This window comes from Dendrobates tinctorius, unplaced genomic scaffold (genome assembly GCF_039654945.1).
Source record: "Dendrobates tinctorius isolate UK_male_01 unplaced genomic scaffold, ASM3965494v1 ptg000250l, whole genome shotgun sequence".
Taxonomy (NCBI): Eukaryota; Metazoa; Chordata; class Amphibia; order Anura; family Dendrobatidae; genus Dendrobates; species Dendrobates tinctorius.
In genome coordinates, this window is record NW_027361917.1 from 43,181,415 (window position 1) to 43,206,045 (window position 24,631).

At 43.5% G+C, this 24,631-nt stretch overlaps 1 protein-coding gene across 1 annotated transcript in view; it reads right to left on the reverse strand.

Moving 5' to 3' along the window:
• Positions 1-401: 401 nt before the first annotated feature.
• The window catches only part of MTHFD1L (methylenetetrahydrofolate dehydrogenase (NADP+ dependent) 1 like), a 346,407-nt gene continuing 322,177 nt past the window's right edge, over positions 402-24,631 (reverse strand). The window contains exon 28 of the mRNA XM_073557652.1: positions 402-2,629. The gene's annotated coding sequence lies outside the window, so the exon portion shown is untranslated. The remainder of the gene's footprint in view (positions 2,630-24,631) is intronic.

The window sequence follows — 24,631 nt, forward strand, 5'->3', positions numbered from 1 at the left end:
CATTTATATTACCTTGTTAGTCTGGCTTTGAGTATTACGGTACACTACTACTTTTCGACTCTTCCCTGGGTGAAGCAAGGGTGCAAACTGAGGGCGGATTCAGAAGCTAAGGCAAGGAACATGAACCTGGCGCCTTCACCCTCAGAAGTAATCAGAGGAGCAGGGTGAGTTAGGGTGCTCCTAGCGTTGGGGACAGGGAAGGAGACCCTGGTCCCGGGACACCTAAGTGGTTCATAAATTTGGCACAAAAAAATGGCACAATTGTAAGAATGAATGAGGCACCAGTTTTTTGTTTCAACAGCAGTCCCAGATGACCATTCTTCCAAGACTAGCTTTGTTCTGGATTTGATTTTGTTTATTTTCCTATAAATTTAAATGCTCACAGAAACACTCAGAAAATATTTTATGTTGGAATCAATTTATTGTCCTGAGTATATTTAATACATTTCTTTTCACCAAACTAAATCCCAACAGAATTATGTAGCAAAATTGATACTTTTCTTTGGTAAATACAAAAATAAGGGAAATAAGGTTGCATAATCTGATGTACATCATTGCCTTTAATATCAAAACTCTTCATAAATTAAGATACCTGCAAACAGAATGTCTGTAAAGTAGGAACAAAAAAAACAGAACTTTCATATAAAAATGTTTAAAGAACTTGTACATATTTGTGAAAATACCATTTTGTTAAATATCAAGGAACAGAAATCTATATGGGCATGGTTATCCAAATATCTGATTATGACGAAAATGACAATTACGCAATAGCTTATAAATTACAAGACATTTTAGTATATACTGTACTTGGACAAGACATTTCCATATAGCCATATGCTGTAAATAAGGATCTGTTTGATTTTCTTCCAGAGATAGTCATCTTCTCGTCTACTGTGGAAGACATTTTTGCAGAAGTAACAAGACCTACAGCTGAGTGTTTACCGTACTTTAAATTTTAGATTTTAAGAAAAGCCATTAATATTATAACAATTATAACATTATAAGTATTGGCACTTAAAGTATGTCAGCAGAGAATTACTTTTCAAACCAAGTGCAGGCGCTTGATGAAGCCTTGACATGGCCAAAAATTTAACTGCACCTTCAAACCTACTTCTTTTTCTATCTAAATCCACTCTTTTCTGGCGCTACAATGCCAAAGCCATGAAAGAAGACAGAAGGAAATCAAGCAGGTGGGAAGCTGCACTTTAATGTTTGCCCACATCATGAAGCACTGCGCACCTGTGCTTGGTTTGAACATTCATTATGGCTAACAGAGTCCCAGGTTTAGAATCCTCATAGATTATACATTAGTAGCCTACTGAAAACGCATGTTGAAACAGTTTTGAAATTGTTAAAAGCTCTACTGTTAACTGCTAAAGGCTCACAAAAACCGCACAGCCCTTAAGACTAGTGTATTAATATTTAATTTTTGACACTGTCTTGGTATGGGTTTTAGGCCACTATGTTAGCCCATCTTTAGCATACAGTCTATAAATATGATATCCATGGAAAACCTATCTAAGGTTATATGCACATGGCATGTTTTCGACATCAGCTTACCAATTGAGGTTCTGAAACAAAAGACGTTTTAGGAAAACGCCTGAAATAAGATGGAATGAGCACATACCTTAAAAAAGTAAGTTATACTCAATCCACAGGACAAAGCAGAACTTGCTGATCACTTTCTGTACGATACCTGTTGCTACCTATGCACTGCCCTGACTAGGAAATATCAGAAATGGCCAAGTGCTATATTTTTTTTTCCCGGCTGCTCCACACACATTGAATGGAATGGAGGCTGAGCATCTGCCCCTCTGCTCCACTTAAGATGGGGCTCTGAGTTCCACAGCCCAGTTCTAAGCATCTATGGCGATCCCTGCGGTCAGGAACCCGGCAATCGAGAAATTATCCTCTATCCAAGGATAGGAACCAACTTGGTATTTTGGGAATAAAACTTTTAGTAAAGAAAAATGAACAGATTGCTAAGCCAAGAAAGTAATACTTTTCTGAAGTTTGACTTAATACTGTATATTTCATTGGCATAAATAGTGATGACTTTATATTCCTAATTGTATAGGCCAGGTGACAAATTCGGTGATATGTTCCAATACTACTAATTTACTACCTTTATTTACACAAACTTCCAGAATTCATAAGTGGATTTTTTTCTCTCTCGTGAATGTGGGGCAGTTTATAAGATCTGCGAAATATTCATATAAAATGTAAACAACATTTAGCAAAGATTTAAGAGGCTGCTTAACAAATCCCCCTAGTTTAATGTCAGATTATTTACCTTCAGACGCAAATAACAATATAGGTCATGTCCGGAGGGTGTGACCCCCTACATGTTAAAAGTCATCATCTCCACATAAAGATAAACCTGGTATGGTTCTACAAAGCAGTAAGCATGTAACTTGTATGGAAAGAGCCTTATACTCCAGTGGTAAGCAGGATAAGTAGCACTGTGCAGTCAGACCGGCTGTCCTTTGTCCCAGATATTTCAGATTTAACATTGCATTATTTAGAAAAGAGAAAGTCGACTCTTGGAGGGTCCAGTTGGCTGCTTGGAAATCAAGTAGTAAGCATTCTTGGGATTCAGAGAGATTCCAAACACAGGCATAGAGGAATTCTGTAGAGGGAAATAAAGTAGATACCCATTTTAATGTTTTTCCTCACAGTAGGCCTCTGAAATACAAAATCAATTCACTAGGAAAAGACAAAAGACCAACTGTTCAGCTAACATTAATGGCAGACAGACCAACATCAAATGAAAACAAAACAAAAACAGCCCACTTAGCTTGTAAAGGCCCCATCACACATAGCGATATCGCTAGCAATATCGCTGTAACGTCACTGGTTTTGTGACGCAGCAGCGATATTGCTAGCGATATCGCTATGTGTGATACTTACCTCCGACCGACTCCCTTGCTGATTATTGCCGATCGCGCGAGAACGGCCTGGGCCGCTTCTCGTCGTCAGCTTCCTGTGGCGCCGACGAGCGACGCGTGGACGCGGGCAGGGGGATGTCAGGATCGCCTCGTCTGACAGGTAAGCAGCGACACCCGACCGCAGCTCAATTATTAATCCTCAAATTAAAAAGCAATAGATCAAAAGTTTAACCATCAGAGGCTGATCTTTTCGAGCTTGGGTGCCAATTCTCATAAATCTTTGGGTGCCAACCTACGCAGTATTTCAGCCAGATAAATATTATACTGGCAATATTGTAAGCCTAGAGGGATAAATTGTTATACACATGATCTTTTACCCCCCTAGGTCTTCCTTAGGCCCTTTGTACATTTTTTTATGTTTTTCATGCACTGTGGCACTTTCACTCATGGGATATCTAAACTTTTTGTTTTAAAAACTTAGAAAAAAGTTATATTTTAGAAAGGGTTTATTCTGTAGTAAGCTGTTGTTGTTTTCACCCTTCGGTACATCAAATTATGTTAGAAGATGGGAATACTCCTTTAAGTTTTATTCCGCCTGCCACAAATGGCTTCCAGTCATAGACTGGGTGCAGGACGAGATTACAGTCATCACTCACTATGTAGTACACATGGCTATAACAACTCTCCAACACTTGACAGCTTGCACTTCACAGGTACGTAGGCTGCAGAGCAGGCGTTTGGTAAAGTGTTGAGCTTCCCCCCCCCGCCTATGACTGGGAGCCCATGGCTGCAGTGAAAATAAAACTTAATTATCCAATTAAATGGCTAATCAGGTTTTTTGAAAAAGTGTAATTTACCCACAGAATAACCCTATATCTGTAGGTAAATAAGATTCAAAAGGTGACCGATTCACCAAGAACTTCTCCTGCCCTATTTGGGGTTCAGGATGTTCATGGAAATAGATCTGTTGATGTATTTTATTCACATAATAGCTGAAAACTATTTTTTCCCCATATGGTAACATTTTTTCCTTGCGAAAGGCACTTGCTAAATTGCAGACACAATAGTCAAAATCCCATTCTGTATAATATGCTTTAGTTCAGTTCGTTCATGCACAAGGTTCTTACATTTCATGAATCCTTAGGGGAAATATATAGTGTCAGGACAGAATGAAGTAGCTGGCCCATGAGCATAGCAAGAGATTTTTGAGAGAACTCTACAATAAATATGCATTGTATCAAGCAGTTAAAAGGAAATCTGGTTCCACTTGAGCAGTCACAGAAGCCATGCATTATATGTTTAGCAGTTTGAACTTCTTTTATCTGCAAATGTAAAAAATTAGTTGAAGCTTGTTCTTGGCATCACCATAAAATGTATGCACAATTCAGGTCCTTATGAATTCTAAAGCCAAAACAGACAGTTTGGCTCCAGTAGAAGAATGTAAGAAATTTACTTTATACTTTAGGAATATATCCAATATATTATATGGGGTCAAATGTATAAATGTAGGCATTTTGTGGTACCTACTCTTTCTCTACCACTTATCCTTTACCTATGAGTTGATTTTAAAAAGTGCCTTTTTCATACACATGAAGATAAAACACGCCCAGTTCAGGGTGTTGCAGATCAAGTGTTCAAGTTTATTCTGCCATCATAATACAACGTTTTGACCCATCGTAGATCTTTATCAAGTATGACGCTTGATAAAGACCTAAAACAGGTTGAAAAGTTGCAATATGATGGCAGAATAGACTTGAACTCTTGACATGCAACACCCTGGACGGGACGCGGTGTATCTTCATGCTGCTAATTAGTGGGTTCCTTGGAACTTAGCATTCACTAAGTTGGACGCTCGTTCAGTCAGCCTTTTTCTTTAACTTAGAATTAAGTGATGGGCGAGCGCGCTTGGCAATGCTCTATACTTGATCGTCCATCAAGGTTCTTGATTGAGTACTGAGCAGTGACGAGTATAACATGGTGCTTAAGTGCCCGTTAGAAGGGGAGGGAGGGAGAGAGAGAAGTTGCCAAACACTTCCATTATGCTCGCTACTTGAGTCGAGCTTGTCCGAGCATCCGACGTGCTCTATACAAGTACAGAGTGCTCGATCAACAATACTAGAATCTCATCATTCTAGGCATTCCTAATACATTAGTGAAAGAATATGGCGGAGCACATCTAAACCTTGTTCTTCGTGCAGAAGAAAATGAGACGATGCAGGTAATCCTCCCCTAATAACTCATTTCACCATTAAAAAGGCAGAAACCAATGAGTACTCGATTTATATTTTTTAGTAACCCCAATGACAAGGATTTGTTTTATCCAATACTAGAGAAGCAATGGATCAATCGCTACCCACCAGGAGCAAAAGAAAAAAAAATGAACCAATTTTCTTGTGCGGTTTCTAAGAATGCTCTGTGGATATTACTGGACAATTTTGAATAAGGAAATGAATAAAGCATTAAAAGATCAATTATATTGTGCTCTTGTACATGGATGTAGTTACAAAAAGAGGCAAAACAAACAAAATACATGAGTGCAAGTAATATAATCAGCGCTATAACACCAGCCATACCTGATGTCTTAGTTCTTACAGATTTTCACTGGAAAAGAAAGCTATGCTATTCCCAACTCATCATCCCATATTTAATCCAGGAAAAACTTCTATTGTAAAAGAGAATTCCACTTTTACTCCTTACTCTCTAGGTAGAGGGTCTTGAGGACTGTATCAAAATTCCAAATCTTTCTATTCTCAACTGCTTGATTGGGTCCAAGACACAATCAATTATAAGGCTGACAAGGCTTTTTATACTGCCATTCAATAATAACTGAGGATTTTGATACTCCATACAGCACCTACACACAGGTCTGTGCTTGAATCCAGTTTTGCGGGAAGCTGGTGGAGAGCGGAGCTGCGAGGGAAAGAGCGAGCACAGATGGAGAGCGGGGCTGCAGAGGGAGAGAGCGGGGTTGTGGAGGGAGAGAATGGGGCTGTGGAAGGAGAGATCAGGATGGCATGTGGAGAGCGGGGCTGCGGAGGGAGAGAACGGGGCTGTGGAGGGAGAGATCAGGACGGCATGTAGAGAGCGGGGCTGCAGAGGGAGAGAGTGGGACGACAGGTGGAGAGCGGGGATGCAGAGGGAGAGAGCGGGACGGCAGGTGGAGAGCGGGGATGCAGAGGGAGAGAGCGGGACGGCAGGTGGAGAGCGGGGATGCAGAGGGAGAGAGCGGGACGGCAGGTAGAGAGCGGGGCTGCAGAAGGACACAGGGTGATGAAGGGTGGAGAGCGGGATGCAGGTGAAGAGCTGGGCTGCTGAGGGAGAGAGCGAGATGGCCAGTGGAGACAAGTGTTGTGGGGGAGAGAGCGGGGCTGCGGAGAGAGCGGGCCTGCGGAGGGAGAGAGCGGGCCTGCGGAGGGAGAGAGCGGGCCTGCGGAGGGAGAGAGCGGGCCTGCGGAGGGAGAGAGCGGGCCTGCAGAGGGAGAGAGCGGGCCTGCAGAGGGAGAGAGCGGGCCTGCAGAGGGAGAGAGCGGGCCTGCAGAGGGAGAGAGCGGGCCTGCAGAGGGAGAGGGGCTGTGGAGGGAGAGAGCAGGACGGCATGAGGAGAGCGGGGCTGCAGAGGGAGAGAGCGGGACGGCATGAGGAGAGCGGGGCTGCAGAGGGAGAGAGCGGGACGGCAGGTGGAGAGCAGGACTGCAGAGGGAGAGAGCGGGATGACAGGTGGAGAGCGGGGCTGCAGAAGAACAGAGGGTGATGAAGGGTGGAGAGCGGGGCCTGTTAAGGGAGAGAGCGAGAAGTGGGTGGAGAGCTGGGCTGCTGAGGGAGAGAGTGAAATTGCCAGTGGAGACAATTGTTGTGGAGGAAGAGAGCGAGGCTGCGGAGGGCGAGAGCGAGGCTGCGGAGGGCGAGGGCGAGGCTGCGGAGGGCGAGGGCGAGGCTGCGGAGGGCGAGGGCGAGGCTGCGGAGGGAGAGGGCGAGGCTGCGGAGGGAGAGGGCGAGGCTGCGGAGGGAGAGGGCGAGGCTGCGGAGGGAGAGGGCGAGGTGTTGTGAGCTCATTTTCTCGTTCACCTTTGATGTCCTATGAACTCCCTTGCTGGTGAAAGGAGGTGGTGAAACTGATTTGGATGGGAGAAACCTGTCATCTGAACAGGTGGATTGCGATTGGACATCCGGAATCTGAGTGGATATAAGGCTGCCGACACCCTTGTAAGGTTGCTGGTGATTTCTCTGCTCTGAGCTCTGGCCTCCAGTTCAGTTCCTGTCTTCTAAAAGCTAAGTTTTGCTCTGTTATTGTTCCATGAGATTTTGTCTGATTTGCTTAGTTTTGTGTTCAGCTAGTCCCGGCTGGGGCTTTGCTGAATTTCCATTTTGTCCCTGATCGGTTAAATCTCTTTTGCTCTGTCTTCAGAATATATCGGAGTGCTGATCTAGGGATTTTGAAGTCTAGTGCCTTCAGGGCCATTTTTCTTATCAGACTCATTGGGACTTTGTTGGTAGGGTTTTTGCGGATTGCAGCTAGCATCTTTTCTGTCCTTTCCTATCTAGTTCGTTGGGCCCTATCGTTTGCTCTGCCTGTCTTTCTGTCTGTGTTTGTGTTTTCATCTGTTTTTACCGACAATACATGTTGGGGGCTGTCTATCGCTTTGGGGTCTGCTCTGGGGCAGTTTAGATTTCCCCTTTCTTTCTTTAGGCTTATGTAGTTCTCCGGCTGTGACAAGGTGTCTAGGATCACCGTAGGAATACTCCACGGCTACTGTTAGTTGTGTGAATAGGATCAGGGGTCTGCAATCCGTTAGCTACCAACCTCTCCGGTTTTCTTGACTTAGCTTGCATTTTTGTTTTTTCCTTCTCCGGTGACTCATTCATAACAGCGAGGGGCTGCAGAGGGAGAGGGGCTGCAGAGGGAGAGGGAGAGGGGCTGCAGAGGGAGAGGGCGAGGGGCTGCGGAGGGAGAGGGCGAGGGGCTGTGGAGGGAGAGGGCGAGGGGCTGCGGTGGGAGAGGGCGAGGGGCTGCGGAGGGAGAGGGCGAGGGGCTGCGGAGGGAGAGGGGCTGCGGAGGGAGAGGGCAGGGCTGCGGAGGGAGACCGCGGGACGGCCAGTGAAGACAGGGGCTGCGGAGGGAGACAGCGGGATGGTGAGTGGAGAGCGGGGCTGCGGAGGGAGAGTGCGGGAAGGCCAGTGGAGAGCGGGGCTGCGGAGGGAGAGTGCGGGAAGGCCAGTGGAGAGTGGGGCTGTGGAGGGAGGAAGCGGGATGGCTAGTGGAGACAGGGGCTGTGGAGGGAGAGAGCGGGATGGCCAGTGGAGACAGGGGCTGCGGAGGGAGACTATGGGACAGTGATTAGAGAGTGGGGCTGCAGAAGGACAGAGCGTGACGGTGGATAAGAGCTGGGCTGCAGAGGGAGACAGCGGGGCTGCAGAGCTGCTGCTGAGGGAGATAGTGGGCCGGCCAGTGGAGACAGAAGCTGCAGAGGGAGAGTGCGGGACAGTGGATGGAGAGCGGAGCTGCTGAGGGAGAATGATGGACAGTGGGTGGAGAGCTGGGCTTCAGAGGGAGAGAGCGGGACGGCGAGTGGAGAGTGGGGTTGCGGAGGCAGAGATCGGACCGGGAGGGCAGTTAGTTACTACGACCAGGCAACACAATATATTATAACATATATATTATACACACACAGGGGAGGACATACTGCATGTGCAACTGATGCGGCTGCACAGGGGCCCGGAGGTGAAGGGGGACCCCTGCAGGGCAGCTAATAATGAGGGCAATCTGGCCAGTTTAGGAGGGGCCCTGGACAGATTGCCCTCATGAGCTCTGCTGCCTGCAAGAGAAAATGGCAGCAGAGCTTCAGTGATCCGTCCTACTTCTTGCCCGCGATTCCTGTCTCACACAGCAGTCAGTGGTGTGGCTTGATGATATCATCATTCAGCACCGCGGCTGTGCCAGTGAGAGGAAGGTGCCGGCGGTGATGCTGCGTCTGTAGGACAGCATGCGGAGAGGTGCTGTATGCGTGAGCAATTGTGTGTACAGGCGAGTGTGGTGTGTGTGTAGTGCTGCGTGGGAACGTGCATAGATGAATGGTGATGTGTGTGTCTGTATAGGTGGAGAGGGCAATGACGGGGAGAAGGCAATGATGGGGGTGGTAGAAAGGGCAATAATGGGGGTGGTGGGGAGGAAATGAAGGAGGTGGTGGAATGGGCAATGATGATGGTGGTGAAGGCAATGATGGAGGTGGTGGAAAGGACAACAATGATCGTGGTCGAAAGGTCAATAAAGGGGTGGTGGGGAGGAGGAAATGATGGAGGCGGTGGAATGGGCAATGATGGGGTGGTGGGGGAAACGACAATGATGGTGGTGGTGGAAAGGGCAATGATGGGGATGGTGGGGGAGGAGGAAATGGAGGTCGTGGAATGGGCAATGATGGAGGTGGTGGAAAGGACAATGATGGGGTGGTGGGGAAAAGGCAATGGTGGTGGTATAAAGGACAATAATGGTCGTGGTATAAAGACAGTAATGGGGGTGGTGGGGGAGGAAGAAATGATGGAGGTGGTGGGTTGGGCCATGATGGGGGTGGTGGGGGGAACAGGCAATGATGGTGGAAAGGGCAATGAGAGGGGTGGTAGGGGAGAAGGCAATGATGGAAGTGGTGGAATGGGCAATAATGGAGTGGTGGGGGAGAATTCAATGATGGAGGTGGTAAAGAGGGCAATGACGGGGTGGGGAAGAGGACAATGAGGGGTGTGGGGGATCTGGATGGAACTAGGAACAGGGGGAGTTGGATGAAGACGTTATTATCGCTTATTATGTCTAACACAGTCCCTTAGTATAAAGTGTACTCACTTATTATACATAGCACAGCCCCTTAGTATACAGAGTACTCAATTATGTATAGCACAGTCTATATATAGTGTACTCACTTATGTCTAACACAGTCCCTTAGTATATAGTGTACTTATATAGTGTACTTACTTATTCTGTATAACAGTTCCTTAGTATGTAGTGTACTCACTTATGTATAACATCATCCTTAGTTACTTAGTTTCCTCTTTTGCAATGTATAACACCGTCCCTTATTACGCATCATTCTCTCTAGTTATATATGATGCTGTCCCTTACTATATAGCTTCTGTTATGTACAGTGCAGTCTCTTACATGGTGTATTCGTTATTTTTGTTATTCACAGTGCCCTCTTGTATTATATAGTGCCCTCTTTTGTTGGATATAAAATGACTGCTGATGGAGGAGCCGGCAACCAGACTACCAGTCCATCAACTCCTCCATTAGAAAATAAGCTTTCCCATGCTCCATCAGGCAACATTGCATTATAAAGCTAACAAGACAGGACGGTATGTAATAAAAATCAGGACTCTATATAATCCAATATGTAAGGGACGGTGCTGTATATAACGAGAGGGCACTGAATAATAAGGGATGGCAATATACATAATAAAGGAGACTATGTAATTACATATATATATACACACACACACGTATATATCTTTGCGGCCATAAAAGGAGGGGGGCCCAGACGTTTCTTGCACAGGGGGCCTCAAGCTGTCAGTGTCCACGTGTGTGTGTGTGTGTGTGTGTGTGTGTGTGTGTGTGTGTGTGTGTGTGTGTGTGTGTATATATATATATATATATATATATATATATATATATATATATATATATATATATATATATATATATATATATATATATATATATATATAGACCGCAAAAAATCGATGTCGGAATTTTGTCCGTCTGGACCCCACAAAACGATTCCCCTTTCCAGATATTGAGAGAGCCAAAATTTGAGCTTGATCAAACGACGTTAACCCGTGCCGCTCGTCGCTCAAAGTTTGAAAAAATCCAAATTGAGGTATTTTAAGATTTAGGTATTTTGCATAGTCTGTTAGACTATAAAGAATGTGACAACAACATTGCAGAAATAGCCCTGACCAAATTTTCGAACCATTTGTGGTATTTGAATGCAGAGTTGGTGGGATTATCGTTTTTTGATCCCACCATTACAGACAATGAAAAGTTGTTAATGGCTAATAAATTGCTCAGTAGCACAGATGAACCATCAGAGCACGCTAGGGTTGTAAATCCAAAAGTTAGGAAAGAAAAATTAAAAGAGGTAGGAAGTAACCGACTTTAACGACCTTCTGACAAAAGATGAAGAACAAAAGCAATATGTCCTGCAAGTTGTAAGCAAATGCCGAGCATTATATTCTGACGTTTCAAAAACTACTTTAACAAAAGCTCTAGAATAGATTAGATAACTATGTAAAATTATCAACTCATGTAGGTTAGCGTGCTCTGATGGTACATCTGTGCTACTGAGCAATTTATTAGCCATTAACAACTTTTCATTGTCTGTAATGGTGGGATCAAAAAACGATAATCCCACCAACTCTGCATTCAAATACCACAAATGGTTCGAAAATTTGGTCAGGGCTATTTCTGCAATGTTGTTGTCACATTCTTTATAGTCTAACAGACTATGCAAAATACCTAAATCTTAAAATACCTCAATTTGGATTTTTTCAAACTTTGAGCGACGAGCGGCACAGGTTAGCGTCGTTTGATCGAGCTCAAATTTTGGCTCTCTCAATATCTGGAAAGGGGAATCGTTTTGTGGGGTCCAGACGAACAAGATTCTGACATTTTTTCCCCCCATATGAGATCCGGTCACCCTAATATATATATATATATATATATATATATATATATTAAATTGTCTGTCATCCACTTCCGTCTGCATGTCCCCGAATCCCACAATCCACCGCGCCGACCGGAAGTACGCCGACTGCCATATTGAAATACCCCAGTGATGGGTGTTCCAATATGGTGCCCGCTGGTGGTACCAGGACCACCAGCGGGACACCGACAGGACCCCCCCGCCGCCAGACCCGCTGCCGATGGACCCCCCCGCCGCTGCTTGCTAACCCACCTCCATCACAGCCGCCAGGAAAGACCGCGGCTTGCGGCCTGTGCACAGGCCACAAGCCGCGGTCTTTCCTGCCGGCTGGCTGCCGCCGCTGAACCCCCCCCACCGCCGCCTGTACACACACACACGTATTCACATACACACACATGTATTCACGTACACACACACACGTATTCACATACACCAACCTCGCCACATAAAAGTAGAAACACAAAAGTCGCCACTCAAGACTCGCCACGCTGTCCCAGAGCTGTTTAAAAGATGAAAAATGAGCTGTGATTGGTTGCTATCAGCAACAGTTTTCTTTGTAGTCAGTTGTGGTAACTGAGGCCTATTATTCTTAGCATTTCTATGGTGTTATCGTCCTTCTGTAAAGTTGGAAATAACACAATTTATTACCGTGCCAACACAGACCACCCTCTGACACAGACTGCAGGGGGAGCCCAGTATCACACAGGATAGGATTAGATACACAGCTCAGCAGTCAGTATCACACAGGAGAAGATTAGACACATGGCTCAGCAGGCAGTATCACACAGGATAGGATTAGATACACAGCTCAGAAGACAGCATCACACAGGATAGGATTAGATACGCAGCTCAGTATCACACAGATATATATATATATATATATTTTCGTCTTATGTCTGTGTCTGTAACCGAAATCCCGTGGCGCTGAATGGTGGCCACGACCAATCAGCGGCAGGCGCAGCGTATCTGTAAAAAATAGAATTAAAATAAAAAAAAGGTTATACTCGCCTTCCGACAGCCCGCGATCTCCTTTCCAAGCGCCCGGCCTCACGGTCCCAGTAATGCCTTGCGCCTTACACCGGAGATGACGTCACTCTCGCGAGAGCGCGACGTCATCAGTGGTGTTTCGCGCAAAGCATTATTGGGGGGTGAGGGGACCATGCATATCAGGATTGGGGGGAAGGGTACCATGCATATCAGGATTGGGGGGTGCATTATTGCATTATTATTAAAAGTTCATAAACTACATACATATTCTAGAATACCCGATGCGATAGAATCGGGCCACCATCTAGTATATATATATCTTGCGTATAAACAAAAAAGAAAAGCTAATTTTTTTAAAAAGATACATGTCAGGTGCCAAGTAAAAGTTTGGGAAAACTTATACATGCCACAGTAACATAACCAGATTTAAACAATGGTCATCTTCTGATGACAATCCTTTTTTTCTTAACTGCCATATTAACTACAATAAGCAAATGTTAATTGGTACTTTGTATATGGTTTTGTATATTTTGTATATATCTACCAGTCAATAAAAAAAGAAAGAACTGAAACTTAGCAAACCTAGGAAGGAAATTGTATGAATGCAATAAGCACATGATGCAATTAAATAAAGTTTAAGTTAATTACATTCCTTGTGACGGAGTCATGAGAACCCAGCAATGTTGTATAACAAAAAAAAAACATGAAATGTGGGATTTACAATTGCTGTTCATTGTTTCAGCTGTAAAAATAAGACTCAGGCTAGTTTCACACTTGCTTTTTTTTGCAGCGCGTTTTTCCCGCAAAAAAACGCATTAAAAAAACGCATACAAATGCTGCGTTTTTTTCCAGCATTTTAATGCGCATGCAGGAAAAAAACGCAGCGTTTTTGCGCGTTTGTATGCGTTTTTTGTGCGTATGCATTTTTTTACAGATTTTGGAAAAAACCCACAAAAAAGAAAAAACAACCATTCAACAACACACAAGACCAATGGGACTTCATTGTGGGTGTGGTATGTTAATATATATAGACCCTGTCTACAGTATTCTTCACATTTGCTTGATTCTTCTCGTGACCATGGATCTGCGCTGGAAGAGTTTTCACTTCAACTTGGATTTGGACATCGCGATGGCTCAGGCGTATGCAGTTGCTTGCCATGAACAAAGGAAGAGAGAGAGGCAGCGAAGACGGCGGCGTATGTGGATACATCCGATTGTTGAACTCCGGGAGAGCCGTGGGGCATACCACACCCTCTACAGCGAGCTACGTGCAAACCCGGAGAAATTTACTGATTATATCCGGATGTCCCACGAAAGTTTCATGGATTTGCTTGCTCGTGTCCAACAATCCATCCGGAGACAGGACACACAGCTCCGTCGTGCGATTCCTCCTGAGGAACGGCTACTGGTGACATTACGGTATGTTTTAAAAACAAAGGGGTGTGGTCTGATGTTTTTTTTGTAAATTTAGTATTCAAAACCTTGGGTAATTAGTTTTCGTGAATGTACTAATATTTTTTTTTATAGTTTTTAAAAATAATATACATAAATATTAATTTTACTTCTTTGTCTGTTCACAGATTCCTGGCGCCTGGAGAAACCCTATCCTCACTACACTTCCAGTACCGTATTGGAATCTCTACCTTGTCTGGAATTGTTGCTGACACCTGCCGGGCTCTCTGGAATGTTCTTTGCCCAGAATTTATGCCCCTGCCCACCGCTGAAAAGTGGATGGAAATTGCTGACAAATTCTGGACAGTATGCAATTTTCCCAACTGTTTGGGAGCTGTTGATGGGAAACACATACGGATCATCAAACCCCAAAGAACGGGATCTGAGTACTATAATTACAAAAAGTACTTTTCAATAGTACTCATTGCAATTGCGGATGCCGGATGTATGTTTGTAGCAGTGGACATTGGAGCATTTGGCCGTGGTAATGACTCGCAGGCTTTTAAAAACTCAGACATGGGCCGGAGGTTGTATGGCAACCAATTTAATTTCCCTATGCCACGGCCTCTTCCTCACACCGAAGCTCCGCCACTGCCCTTTGTAATGGTTGGCGATGAGGCTTTTCAAATGTGCGGAAACTTACTGAAACCCTACTCCAGCCGGGACTTGGACCACACCAAAAAAATTTTTAATTACAGGCTGACCAGGGCCAGAAGAACTGTCGAGTGTGCTTTTGGGATTCTTGTTTCCAGATGGCGAATTCTGGGCACGGCCATTAATCTTAAACTTGAAACAGTCGATGAGGTGGTGAAGGCCTGTGTGGTTCTACATAACTTTGTGATGGCTAAAGAGCACCCGACCTTTGAACTGGACGATGATGCTCCTAACCCATTGCCTGAATTCACTCAGCACACTCTCAGGTCATCCGTTGAAGTTGGCCAAATGAGGGACAAATTTGCGGCCTACTTTATTTCTGATGTAGGACGGGTGCACTGGCAAGATGAAATGGTGTAATGTTGTTGTTTATGGTAATAAAAATCCTTATTTGATACCATTACTGAGTGCACTATATTTTTTAAACTCCAATTAATTAAAAAACTTCCCATGTATAACTGAATTTTGTTATGTTCAGACACCTGGGCAGGTAAATACACATACGAGTTAAAATGCAGCATTGCTAGTCTGCGTGAAATATATTGGAATGAGCAAAGCTGCAGGCCATGAATCAGGAAACCATTTTTTTTCAAGAGAAAATTGTGCAACTAGTTTAAAACAAAGTATGTGATTTTCTCAAAACACAACCCTCAAAACCCAACCCCAATGAAAGTCCATGGGGAATACAAGTCAGCATTGAGTGGATGAATGTAATCTGCTCATGTAATCTGCTCCATTACAAGTTATTACACTAGGCCTTGGAATGACTATACTAGGCCGTGGTATTTCAAATATGAGTATAGTAGGCCTTGGGGCTAGTAGTATAGTAATATGTGAAATACCACGGCCTAGTATAGTCATAACAAGGCCTACTCGATTTTGGCCAACTAGTATCTTGTTTCACAAAAAACAAACGGGTGAAACTTGACAAGTTTCAACAGTTTGAAAATAGATTCTAGTTGGTAAAACTAGAGTTATTACACTAGGCCTTGGAATGACTATACTAGGCCGTGGTATTTCAAATATGAGTACAGTAGGCCTTGGGGCTAGTAGTATAGTAATATGTGAAATACCACGGCCTAGTATAGTCATACCAAGGCCTACTGTAATAACTCGATTTTTAACAACTAGCATCTTGTTTCACAAAAAACAAAGTGGTGAAACTAGAAAGAAACTTATTTTTTAGACAAGTTTCAACAGTTTGTTTTTCATGAAACCAGATTCTATTTGGTAAAACTAGAGTTATTACACTAGGCCTTGGAATGACTATACTAGGCCGTGGTATTTCAAATATGAGTACAGTAGGCCTTGGGGCTAGTAGTATAGTAATATGTGAAATACCACGGCCTAGTATAGTCATACCAAGGCCTACTGTAATAACTCGATTTTTAACAACTAGCATCTTGTTTCACAAAAAACAAAGTGGTGAAACTAGAAAGAAACTTATTTTTTAGACAAGTTTCAACAGTTTGTTTTTCATGAAACCAGATTCTATTTGGTAAAACTAGAGTTATTACACTAGGCCTTGGAATGACTATACTAGGCCGTGGTATTTCAAATATGAGTATAGTAGGCCTTGGGGCTAGTAGTATAGTAATATGTGAAATACCACGGCCTAGTATAGTCATACCAAGGCCTACTGTAATAACTCAATTTTTAACAACTAGCATCTTGTTTCACAAAAAACAAACTGGTGAAACTAGAAAGAAACTTATTTTTTAGACAAGTTTCAACAGTTTGTTTTTCATGAAACCAGATTCTATTTGGTAAAACTCGAGTTATTACACTAGGCCTTGGAATGACTATACTAGTCCATGTTATTTCACATATGACTATACTAGCCCTTGGGTTGGTTTTTAACATGTATTTACCCATCAGTGTGTGTGAGCGGCGCAAACAACATTAATGAAACTTATTAATGGTGAACCACAAATGTAAATTTATTTTTTATCACAAAAAAAAAACTAAAAATTATTTTTTACGGCGTTTGGGGGCAGATGGTTTCAATTTGGGGGTGTGCAGGGAATATGCAACACTTGCAGTTGAAGACGGTGTTTGAGGGGAAGGGGCAACAAAACTTGTGGGGGAAGGTAGTCCAGTTAAGGGAATTAAACTTGGAACACTTGTAGGAGAGGAAATCTGTTCAGGTACATTAGTTGTAATGGCATGTCGCCGTAGGCTTGTGTGCCTGGACCGACTTTGGCCCAATGCCCGCCTTGATTGATTTCGCCTTGAAGTAGGGGCAAATATGGAATGTAGGTCCCCCGTCTGCTGGTATGGCTGCTGCTGCAGGGGTGGCGGCTGCTGCTGCAGAGGTGGCGGCTGCTGCTGCAGAGGTGGCGGCTGCTGCTGCAGAGGTGGCGGCTGCTGCTGCAGAGGTGGCGGCTGCTGCTGCAGAGGTGGCGGCTGCTGCTGAGGTGGTTGCTGCTGCTGCTGAGGTGGTTGCTGCTGCTGCTGAGGTGGTTGCTGCTGCTGCTGAGGTGGTTGCTGCTGCTGCTGCTGAGGTGGCGGCTGCTGCTGAGGTGGCTGCTGCTGCTGAGGTGGCTGCTGCTGCTGAGGTGGCTGCTGCTGCTCTTTGTTGTCAGTGCTCGTCCTTGCAGGAGGACTGGTGGCGGCAGTGATGGCCCAGGTTTGCAGAGTGGTGGTGGCAGGGCTACTACATGTTGTTGTAGCGGCAGGGCTGTTCCATGTTTGCCTAGTGGTGGCTGAGCTCCACGCATGCATGGGATTGGCGGTGGTGCTCCAGACAGGAGCAGCGCTTGCCATGGTGGTGTCGGTGAAGTGACCAGCTGCACTCAGACTTGTGGTGGTGTAACGGTGGGTGTCCTGGCTTTGAATAGAGGTGTCCGTGCAGTGGTATGCAGCACAAGTCGGTAGTGAGGTGAAGCGAGTCAATGGTGGCACAGGTGGAAAGGACACCACTGACTGCTGACCGTACCGATTATGCTGCATAGCCTGCAAGAAAGCATTGTTGCAGGCCTGCAGCACATTCAGCTGTTGATCAGGACTAAGGTGTTCCGCCATGCCCTTTTCAATCTTACTAAAAAAATGGTGTGCTGGTCTGTTGAGGTCGGCCTCCAGACGGTCAAGGCGCTGTTCTACAGAATTGAAGCGGTGTTCAAAGTGGTTAAAACCACGTTCCATGAGTGCAAAACCGCTTTCAACTCTGTCGGACAGTGACTTGAGGCTGGAATTAAATGTCTCGCTCAAATGCATAAACTCGGGCAAGACATTCCTGTCCAAGGCCCTCTGCCGCTGGCGGGTAGTGCCCGCATAACCAGTGGCAGAGACCTGGGACAGGGGAACACCTGATGGCCCAGCTTCCTGGTCACCAGCTGTGTGTGTGGTTGACCTGCAAGGTGCTTCCTGGCTGTCGGATGGCTGGGACGGGTCAGAGGACGTCCGAGGAAGGACCGCTCCAGGGCCAGGTTGCAGGGTGCTGCTCCAGGTGCTGTGGAAGAAAGGAAAATCATTACTACCATGCCTTTACAAGAAGCATCAGCTGTGGATTAGAAAAACACAGATTAATAAAAATAAAAACCCAAAATGTATAATACTTACGATCTTGTGGCAAGGACCGGTCTTAGGAACTGCAACGCGTGATAGTGACGGTATCTAGTTCTGGTCCTTGACGCAGATCCACTGCGAACCTGGCCCTCAGCACGAACATCACTGTTGAAGCGGTCCTTGATCGAACGCCAACGTGTTCGGACTTTGTCCACTGTTGATAAAAAAAAACAGTGCCGTCAAGGACAACAGTCACTGCGGCACAATGTAGCAATACAATACTCAAAGCAGTCACTGTAGACCCCGATGACACTGTTGGGTTTCCTGCTAGAATACGCCTAGCACGAAACCCAACAGTGCCGTCAAGGACAACAGTCACTGCGGCACAATGTAGCAATACAATACTCAAAGCAGTCACTGTAGACCCCGATGACACTGTTGGGTTTCCTGCTAGAATACGCCTAGCACGAAACCCAACAGTGCCGTCAAGGACAACAGTCACTGCGGCACAATGTAGCAATACAATACTCAAAGCAGTCACTGTAGACCCCGATGACACTGTTGGGTTTCCTGCTAGAATACGCCTAGCACGAAACCCAACAGTGCCGTCAAGGACAACAGTCACTGCGGCACAATGTAGCAATACAATACTCAAAGCAGTCACTGTAGACCCCGATGACACTGTTGGGTTTCCTGCTAGAATACGCCTAGCACGAAACCCAACAGTGCCGTCAAGGACAACAGTCACTGCGGCACAATGTAGCAATACAATACTCAAAGCAGTCACTGTAGACCCCGATGACACTGTTGGGTTTCCTGCTAGAATACGCCTAGCACGAAACCCAACAGTGCCGTCAAGGACAACAGTCACTGCGGCACAATGTAGCAATACAATACTCAAAGCAGTCACTGTAGACCCCGATGACACTGTTGGGTTTCCTGCTAGAATACGCCTAGCACGAAACCCAACAGTGCCGTCAAGGACAACAGTCACTGCGGCACAATACAGAGCAGGGAAATACTCACTAAACGCCTTTTTGGAGGATGCTGTGGCGCTGTCCCAGCCATCCATCAACGCTGCGGCCACCTCATTCCATAGCCGCCGGGTCACCACATTGTCCTTGTACAGCCGGTCACGGCTGTCCCACAACGGCAAACGCTCCTGGACCAGGCTGATGAGCTGCTCATTATCCAGGTAGACGTCTTCATCCCGTTGTGGAACCTAGACAAAACACATTCATTAGAATAATCAAATTTAAATTGAATAAAAAGTTACAAAAAAAGAAACAAAAAAAGAGTAAAAATAGAAGATAAAAAATAAAGAACATTACAAATCATTTGATACTTACATTCCGTATCACCACCGGGACTTGGCTTCGCTGCTCCTGCTCTTCGCCCTCACTAGTGCCGTCCGCAGATGATGATGACGATGTCTTAAGAAAGTTGAAAAAAACGTAAGAGATTTGGAGAAGCAGCAGATATACTTACCAGATGCACGAAAATAATCACCTCACGGTCTGCTTGCGCCAATTCCTGCCGCGATGGGGAATACTCGGATTCTGAAGACATACTGCATGTAAAAATAATAAAAATCATTAGTACATACATAATTTAAAAGGACAGGCATATAATGTAATATACTCACATTCTTCGCTGATATAATGGGTTCTTGGTTGACTGTCTGCTCTTCAATCTGTCAGTGTAGTAGTGGCAGAGTTTTGGCAGGCACCTCCTTTATATAGACTTTTTTTTTTTGACTTTAGAAGATTCTAACTAGGATAAAAAGTGGACACCACCCAAAAAACGCAGCGCTAAAAAATCGCATACCTGCGCATGCCAGTGCGCACGTATGCGCATCCATAGGCTATAATGGCCATTTTTAGCGCAAAACGTGCGCATACGTGCGCATGCGCTTTTTTCCAGGGCCAAAAAATGCAACATGCAGCGTCTGGAAAATACCAACGCACACCCCAAAAAAACGCAGTGCATGAAAATCGCATACATGCGCTTACAAGCTCGCATGTATGCGCACCCATGTTAAATATAGGGGAAAAATCGCATGCGCACGTATGCGTTTTTTTCCAGCGCTAAAAAACGCAAATGTGAAACCAGCCTCACACTGGCAGCCATAGGTATAGGTCTCAATATGACATGAAATACTAAGTTACTTAATACTTTCTATATTGCTTTTGGATATGCTCTAGTGTTATAGCTGATCAGTGAATATTACTAATTTAAATTGAGATAAACAATAAAACAATTATCTTGTGGTGTGGTGCCATAGGAAACAAAATGTCACCACGACATGTTAGCCAGTTTAAGGATAGGCTTTTCATCATCTTGTGCTATTAAACCTCTATTATACTTCCACTACATTGATGATCTGTTAATAATTTGTAAAAGCTCAAAAGCCTTTTCTTGCCGAATAGTTTAGAAAGAGATGACAATTGATGCCGTATTAACGGATCTGTTACTCATTAACTCCAATGTTAAAAAAAAAAATGGATTCGGCAGAGATCAGTTAGTGTATAATGCAATACAAAGTTTTGTCAGCACAACTTTTTTCCTAATGGATTTCTGCTGGATCCCGTCTAACAGATTATTACTGGACATATGAACATAACCTAAAAGGTTTGCTCTTGTCTCAGTAATTCATTTGTGATCTCACCTGATGAAGGAGCCTATGTGCTCTGACTGCAAATATTTTTCTGGCTCGTCAAAAAAAGTATCACTTCTACAATAATTGTCTTTTTTGGGTATAAACGTACTTACATAGATAATATAAATTGTGTAAATCAACGATCAATCAAAAATAAAATTAACCAACTGAAGGCAGGATTCTAAAACTCCCCTAACATCATAGTAAAAAAAATGTAAACCCGAGATGGATCCAGTTTGTGTGACCTTCATCGCAGCAGCACAAAATGTGACTCTTATTAGTATTGTGCATGCACTTTTACACCACCCCCACTATCCCCATGTGCCTGTCAATGGAAGCAATGTCAAGACACTGCCTAGACACCTACAGTTGGCCATGATGTGGAGGTTAGAGTGACCCTCCAAGGATATGCATCCCTATAACAGACTAACATATCCTCGGTGTAAACCTGTTCTCATCTGTGACAAGAACAGGGCACAAATGGTGAAACTGACAATGCTGGTGTTTCTATTGAATGATAATCAAGATGCAATGTTGGGTTGAGTACTAGTGTCACAACAAGATTTTGGGCCCCTATGCCATCCTTAAGAAGTCCATTTTCAAAAATTTGGTCAGAGGCATGCAAACCAGTAGCTGGAGGTAATTTTGCAGGTCTCTGGAATTTTTTCTCCTGTTCCTTCCAACACAAGGTGCAAGTATAGGGCCCCCAGAGGCAGTCCATGCAAAATGGGCATTGTGGCTGCGTGGTCGGATGGTTCACAGGAATTTACATGAGTAAGGATCATTTCTGCAGCACCATGCTTATTAATATACACATTTGAGGTGCCCCCCTAATATATTTGGGTGGTTTATTGATACTTTTTACTATATACAATTTTATATGCTGCTATACATAATATCATTCGGGATTCTTATATCTCTAACCCCTGGGATGTAAACCTCTTAGGTATGAGATTTCATGATCCTCACACAGTCTGTGTTAACCTCGGATCTACTATTTACGAGTCCTTCATTTTTCAATTGTTTTGTCCTTATACTATAATTATTATAGATTTTTGTGACATTGTTATACTAATAAAATGTTTCTATACATCTTTTTAACAGATTCTTTGTACTCCTTGTCCTCCTGATTAATGTATTGGAGTATTAACAACCCCTTACTTGGCCGTGAGGCCTATAGTCACCTGTATGTGATAACTTTTGTTCTTATATATTGTGTGATTCACCGCGCTATACTGAGCAGATGTATAAATACAGTGTTCCCTTTATGGTGGATCAAAGATAAAATACTGAATATTTTATCATTGATCCACCATAAAGGGAACACTCTACTACTTCGAAGAGAATAGAAATGTTAAGATACAACCAGTGAGTATGGTGGACATACAAGGAGTAGTGTGACCTTTTGTATGTTTTATTGGTACTTTAATCTTATTATTGTTCCAATAGCATCATCAGCTATCAAAAACGAGATCACTACCATCAGATAACCTGCAAACTACTTGCCACGTAGACATCTCAACTTACACAGAATATTCTACATCAACTTCATTTTTAAGTACGTACGTATAACTGCTGTTAACTATTTTCCTCCTTCAGCTGCATCTGAGCCTTTATTTGGATAGGTAGCGCCCGTTTTTACTTTACTGTAATTGTTCTTATATATTCATTTAAATTATCATGCTGAGTGTATGGTTTAGGAGACTTTTGTCAGTGCAGCACTGACTGGTATAATGCATTGCAGTGCTAGTGGAATGCGTTATACCAGCAATCAGACAAGTAAAAATCCCATAAAGAAAAAAAAAACAAAAAACAAAAAAAACAAACAAATATTTTTACAAAGAATCCAAAAATAAAAATGAAAAAAGTATTAAACAAATTAATAGGTATATTTATGTAAGCAAACCAAAAATAAAAAAAAATTTGATATTGACGAGTCCAGAACGACCTGACCTATAAAACTGTCACACTATTTAATCTCTTCAAAAGCCTGGCAAAAAAACAATGCTTTATCATCATATCGTCAAAAAAGTGGAATAAAACGCGATGAAAAAGTAAAATGTAAATAAAAATAGTATCCCTAGAAAGGCATCTTGTTCCACAAAAAAGTGGCAACCCCACAGTTCCATCAAGGGAGATATGAAAAAGTTATAGCTCTCAGAATTTATCGATGCAAATTTTTTTTTTTTTACCCTATAAAATAGTTTTTATTATGTAAAAGCGCCAAAACATAAAAAAGCATAAAAAAACAAAAATAATACACGAATTCCTGTTTTTTGTTGATTTTGCCTCCAAAAATTGGAATGGAAAGCAATCAACAATGGTGCCAATAAAAAAAATCAACTCATCCAGCAAAAAACAAGCCATCACATGACAGGTTACAGAAATAGAAAAATTATAGCTCTCAAAATATGGCAATGCAAAAATGTTATTTTGCAAAAATAAAAAATATATAAATCTGGTATCTTTAATCGCACCGACCCGAAGAATAAAGTAGTCTAATCACTTAGAGGCCACAAGAAACTGTTAACGTTGTAAAAAATAAATAAAACCAAGTCTTCACCTGCTGTTGATTTGTTCATCATGCCTCCCAAAGATTACAGTAAGGTTTGGTGCACATTTATCCTGCTCTCTATGCGGAGCGCTTACACGGGTGTTTAGTGTACATATCGGAAATACATGATTCTGATAGAAACCCTGGCGGAAGATTCCCTATAATGAGCCAGATGGAGACACTGTGGATTCTGTCCAGCCTTTGATCAGGCGATGTCAAGTCTTTTTAAGTGCGCATTAAAGGGGAGCCAGCCACAGTTTTGTGCATTTCTGAAAAGGACAACGCTGAACAGAGGCCAGATGGAGTCCAGATTAACACTGCTGCCTCATTATAGTGAATGGACCCATCTGGTGTTTCATCTGAATCACGTCATTTGGAGATTTAGATGGAAACCCCGATGTAAATGCTCAGCGTATAGCGCAAGATAAATGTGATCCAAAATGTTATGTAAAATGTTCTCAATAAAACCTTCAACTCAATCCACCCTCTCTTCTGAGACCCACAGTGTGCATAAACCAAATTTAGCATCCACATGTTTGGCATTTCTATAGCAATGAGAGCCCACTTAATTTACGAGAGCATGAGCTGGGAATAATGTAATGGGTACTACAACGTACTGGGCACTATAACATACTGGGCAGTGAAATGTACGGCCACTACACTGGCAGATTTGCATTTTCACTCAGCTGCTTGTTTCTGGAAAACACCCATGGAATCAAAATTGTCAATACATCTGTAGATAATTTCCTGTGTAATGTAATATCCATAATGGGGTCACTACAAAGGGTCTTCAGGCACTAAGGGGCTCTGTATATGGAGTCCGCAAACCATTCTATGATAATTTGTTCTCAGAGTCAAATCTCGCTCCGGCCCTCCAGAGTCTCACCATGTGGCTAAGCAGTACTGAACTGATACATATGGCGTATTTCCACATTCAGCAGAAATTGTGTAACAAGTCTTGGTGCCACTTTTGCCCATTTCTCCTTGTGAAAATGTAAAAGTTAGGGGCTAAAACAACATTTTTATGGTAATTTTTTTTTTCTTCATTAGCAAAATGGTATAAAAGTCTGAGACACATCTGTGGTACCAATATATCTCAGAATCACTAGAATATGTTGAAGCATTCCAGAGTTATTACCACAAAGTGACACTAATCAGAATTGTAAAATTTGGCCTGGTCAGGAAGGTGAAAACAGGCTTGTGGTTGAAGGGGTTAAACGGCTTTTCTCAGTTACAATTGCTTTCA